Here is a 6,000-nt window from a genome sequence, read left to right on the forward strand (position 1 = left end):
GAAGCCCAGTATTTGTACTAATTTCCATTTAGTCATTAGCCTCCAGAATTCTATCGTATGGAACGTTCATTAACAGGTCGTTGTTGAATGAACAAACAAATGAATGACTGTTTTTCAACTATTTATGACTTTACATCAAAACAAGCCGTTTGCCAGCTGACCCCTGCTTTCTGATTTGATCGATCCCTGGGTCAACCAATATATCAGTGGTTCCGACTCAGTAGGTGAGACACAATCAAAGCCTTCTCACAAGCTAACGTGCTGGAGGCTTCGGATAGATGATGTGAACATTCCAGGCCTTGGTTCTTGACGAGCTGAACTTATTCTGCTCTTTGGACTTGAGGCCTTTGAACTAAAACGTGCCCTTGCAAGATTTCCCGGCTTCCTTGTTTGGACTGGAGAGGAATGAGAAACACGATTCTTATGGTATTTCAGGATCTTGTCTTCCTGTCCAGTTCCTAAAGGAGGAAGTTCAGAGCAGGGCAAGGGTTCATTCCAGTCTCACCATTTACAGGCCATCCGGCCACACCTTTGCCCCGAGCACGTATCCCCCAAGAGTTTATACCCTCCACTAGCCCAAACCCCTTTTTCATTGTCTTTCTAATACTAAGCAGTGCCTGCTTTTCTCTCTCTCTCTCTCTCTCTCTCTCTCTCTCTCTCTCTCTCTCTCTCTCTCTCTCTCTCTCTCTCTCTCTCTCTCTCTCTCTCTCTCTCGCCTTCCAGAAGTATTTTGTAGCCTGGCTTAAAATTTTATCATCTTTTTGAGCACAAACAATTATCACAATAATAAAGGTCTCATGATGATAGTTAATAACACTGTATTGTATAATTGAAATTTGCTAAGAGAGTAGAACTTAAATGTCCTCACACACACACAGAAAGGTAAATATGTGAGGTGATGGATGTGTTAATAAACTCAATGGGGAGAATTGTTTTGTAGCGCATACATACATCAAATCACCCCACCGTACGCTTTAAATATCTTACCATTTTGTCAATTATAACGCAGTAAAGCTGAAAAAGTAAAAAAATAAAGAAATAAAATCTTGGGCATTTGAGTGGATCCTACTATTTTCAAAAGTTTTCTTGTGATCCTACAAAATAGATTACAGCAGTTGTTATTTCCTCCACTTAAAAAAGTGCAAGAAATGGGGCAGCCAGATGGCTCAGTTGGTTGGAGCGTGAACTCTGAACTACAGCGTTGCCGCTTCGATTCCCACATGGGCCAGGGAGCTGTGCCCTCCACAACTGGATTAAAAGACAACAATTTAGAGCTGATGGGCCCTGGAGAAACACACTGTTCCCCAATATTCCCCAATAAAAAAATTTTTTAAAAAGTGCAAAATGGGCTCAGAGAGGTTTGTAGATTTTCTCAAGGTCCCACAGCAGTAATGCAGATGAGCTGAGGCTGGAATCTGGTCCTTCTCATTGTGAGCCCATTCCACCCTCTCTTTGGCTTCCCTCTGCCTGATTCAGTTCACAGCCTCTGACCCTCACCTCTGACCCTCATCTCCCACTTGGAAGACAGAGACTGTGGAAGTAAGAAGGCCCCGAGTCACCAGGGAGGTTTCACGAAGAATAGGCTTTAGCACCTATTAAGGGCCCAACGTGGCCTCTGGGGTATTTTCTGTATCCCCAGGACCTACCACAGAGCTTGAAACAGAGGAGTCCTCAGTAAAAGGGTGCTTAAGTCACTTAGCCTCGGGTGTTGCAAGCTTAGTCCTCTTGAGCATCCAGCAAGTAACAGAACCACAGAGTAGGGAGGATGGATTAGAGACCGGGAGCCTTCCTGGAATTCTCTAATAACAATTACAATTGTTCTTATAATAATAATTACAATTGTTATTATTCATGGAGAGCTTACTGTGTGCCAACAACTTAAAAAGTTTTCCGTGAGTTACCTCAGTAATACAATGATGTTGGGAAATGGGCATTTTCTATCACAGTTTTACAGGTGTGGAACCAAGGCTTGCCCACAGTTGCTCAGGCAGTATATGGGGGGGTTAGGATTCCCACTCAGGCAGTCCAATTCCAGAAACCATGCTCTTAGCCTCCCAGCATGTTCCCCCACAGAGAACCTGTCCCAAGGCCAAGGGGATTCTCAGACAGCCTGATGCTTCTGGGTGCCTTGTTCCGTCGACTGATACCCTGATCCTTAACATGTTCTCCTGCCTTCAGCAGTTGATAACTTTCCTTCCATCCCCTTGTCCATCCTCTCCTTACTTGCTTATTTAATTTTCTCCCTTTATGTTCCCCCTTTCCCTCCTCTCTGTCCTGGTGTTTCCTCTCATCTTTCCAAATGTCTGCCCCATGCCTCTCCCCAACCATCTCTCTCTCTCTCACTTTGCGGCAATGTTGGCACAACCATAAGTCGAAGTAGAAAGTCATCTGGAGGAGAGCTTGGGTGTCCCCAGAGCCATCAGTTTTCTCCCACACAGCTTAAACCAACCAGTCCAGGAGGTCATCCATTCACGTGTAGTGGGCATGCAGTGGTGAGGAGAAGCAGACATTAACTGAATAGCCACACTGCAAATGTAAAATACAACTGGATTGGGACAATTAAGTACAGTGGCACCTCAGCTAGCCTGGAAATAATAATAGTTAGCAAAATCTTAAGCAGGACTTAACCATCTGTCACTGTTGTAGGTGATCTCAGTGTCTCAACTTATTTAATATTCACAATAACCCTCTGAAGTGGATATTATTATTAGTCCCATTTTACAGATGAGGCAACTGTAGCATAAAGAAGTTAACTGATTTGCTCAAAGTCACAAGTTACTCTGTTTCCCCGAAAACAAGACCCCGCTGGACCACCACCTCTAACATGTCTTTTGGAGCAAAAATTAATAGAAGCCTGGGTCTTATCTAATATAAGACCCAGTCTTATATGGAGACTGGGTCTCCATATAAGAAGATTTATATAGAAGACCATAATAGAAGACTGGGACCCAGTCTTATATGATAATAAAATAAGACATACTAGAGCTGATGGTCCGGCTAGGTATTATTTTGGGGGAAACAGGGTAGTAAGTAACAGGATCAGAATTTGAACCCTGCTGGTGGGCCCCAGACCAGAGCCTGTTCTGTCAAGCGCTATGCTATGTTGCTAAGTCAGGGCAGGCTTTCTTGAGGAGGTGACAATGAGGTGAGATATAAGGATAAGTAGAGCTGTGATTGGGCTGCCATAATGAAATACCTTAGACTGAGTGACTTATAAACAACAGAAATTTATGTCTTACAATTTTGGAGGCTGGGAAATCCAAGATCAAGGTGCCAGAAGATTGCGTGTCTGGTGAGGTTCCACTTCTTGATTCACAGAAGGTTATTTTCTCCCTGTGTCCTCTCTTCCACATGGTGGAAGGGGCAAGGGAGCTCTCTGGGGGCTCTTTTATAAGAACACTAATCCCATCCATGAGGGCACTACCCTCATGACCTCATCACCTCCCAAAGACCCCTCTTCCAAATACGTTGGGGAGTAGGTTTCAACACATGAATTTTGGGGAGACATACATTTTCCATCCATAGCAAACTGGATCATAAAATATGCAATAAAATGTTGCCTTTCCCTCATGCCACGTTCATGGTAGATATCACTGACTGATTACAGTACCCCTTTTCTCAGAGTCCTCAAGAAGGTTCTCCAAGAAGCCCCTCCAGATTGAGCAGAATTGGTCCCAGAGTTGAAACTTTCTTGCTCCCCTAGGCTTTGCTAATCTGAAACCAGCAAGCAACCTAAAATCACTGTGATAGCTTTGAACCACCTTCTCTGTGCCAGGAAACCAGCCACCATTGATTAGGCACTTCTTGTATACAGCAATTTGGTTTTCCCAACATGGTAGTTACTTGAGCTACCTGGACTGGGTCCTCATTTTCTGAGAAGAGTGACCAGGAAGGGCAGGGGAACTGGAAGGTCTGTGAGCTTCAAGGGGAGTTGTTTGGGCAATGAACATCACCTGTGGACCTTGCCTCACGCAGAGAAATCATGTGTGATTCATACCCAGCTTCATTGTTGGACCACCTCAGGTTCTGTCCGGGGGTCTTTGGGTCCTCACTGACTCACAGCCAAATAGAAATGATACTGAAAATGGCAGTCATGGCTAGTCCTAAACATCAGCTTCTGAGCAGAGAATTCAAAACATCTGCTCAAGTGCTGACCTCCGCACGACATCCCTCCTCGCATTCCCACCCTGACCAGCTGTTTGTCAGCAGAGCCCAGCTCCCCGTGAAAACCCGGAGCAGAGGGCAATGTGTGTTGGGAAGCGGGGCTGCCGCAGCCCAAACAGGGCCCCCAGAATCGCTGACATCTGAGATGGTTCCTCCATCTTACTTACATCCTCACATTGTAAGTCAAGCACTCACCTTACAGATTGTCTTTTAAAAATACATACACATTTAATGCGGTTATACGTGTATGAATAGATCAGTATGATATAAGTGATATTTAGTAACCGATAATTACTGCGTGCTAGCCATCTGCTATTCCTGAGGGTTCCAAACCCTTTCATAAAAGCAAAATGATACTCCGCAGCCAAATTATATAACATTAACAGAATATTTTATATGGGAAATGCTGTATTTCTTTATTTTTCATTCAACGAAAAATGTACACAGTCAGTAACAAGCCATTTCAGCTGCATATTTATCCAAAACATTTCATAGGCAAAAAAAAAAAAAATCAAGTGAGAAAAATAACAGTTCAGCCACATGAGGGCTAGGAAAAACACATTAGAAAAGGGCTCCTCATTACAATAATAAACCAGGGCCCAATTAAGGCTGCCACATGCAGGGAAAGGACCCGAGGGCGGGTCCATATTTGGCAGGGAAAGCCAGTGCTCAGGAGGTTTTGCCCTTGACTTTGAGAGTGACCCCAGCACCCTAACCAGCATTCCCAGACAGGGGGCTGCCTCAGCTGCCCCACAGGAGACATTAACAGTAGCCACTTTTCAGCCTCACAATCTGGAAAGTACTTCGTCAGTGTAAGCAGACACTGCTTTCCAGGAACGCCTGGGCCCCGGGGTCACAGCCCTGTCACCCTCACTACCCTGGCACTTTCAGTGGGCAAATGCATGAGGAGCAGAGAGGAATGCACAAGCTCTGAGTCCCACAACATGTCCTGAGAAGACACATCTTGCTATTCATGAACCTGGGCTCTGAGCCCCCTAGATGGGGGAGAGACAGGGCACTCCTGGTTAATGGCATTTGCCAAATAAGTATGATATGTGGAGCCCTGGGGGGCAGGAAGGGAGGAGGGAGGGAAGAGCTTGCACCTGGCTCCTGCAGAGGCCACATCCTGCAGAGGGAGAAAAGTGTAGCGCAGTGCTCAGACAGTATTTCCCTTCTCTGAGCCTCAGTTTTCTCATCTGTGAAAAGGGAACATAACTACTTTTACGGCCGTTTGAGGATTAAATGAGATTATATATGCTAAGCACAGTGTCTGGCCCGTAAGAGTCACTTACTAAATGTCTACTATTATTATGATTAAGCCTGTGATCTAGTTGAGTAAATAAAATATAAGTCCATGAACCAGCAGGGTATAATCATGGAACAACGTGGGAATGAGTGCAGAACACTCAAGTACGGACTAAATTTGAGGAGTTGAAAGGTTCACAGAGGGAGGAGGTGAGCAGATGGCAAGTGGGGCTGAACCATGAAGGCTGCTTGGAAGAGGCAATTTCACAGAAGAGCTTCTCTGGTTCAGATCCTACAGGAGGTCAGGTCTTTTGCAGTCCCTGGCAAGGGTAGGGGGCCTTGGGAGGCAAATTTAGCCCTCAGGCCTCGTGCTTACCCCCACGACGCCAGCAGCCAGGTCAACAGTGGGGTCTATTTATGGTAACTTGGGCCCAATAGAATAGTAGAATAGGATTTCTTCCAGGGTGGATAATGGAGAGGGGCAGGGAATTCACAGAGGCACTTAATGTCTCCGTGTCAGCAGTTTACTTCTAATCAGTTTTCTCAGAATTGCTCTGTCCTTGCTTGCAAAAACATCCAATGTCTACCTCC

The sequence above is a fragment of the Rhinolophus hipposideros genome, assembly GCF_964194185.1.
Source record: "Rhinolophus hipposideros genome assembly, chromosome: 12".
NCBI classification, from domain to species: Eukaryota; Metazoa; Chordata; class Mammalia; order Chiroptera; family Rhinolophidae; genus Rhinolophus; species Rhinolophus hipposideros.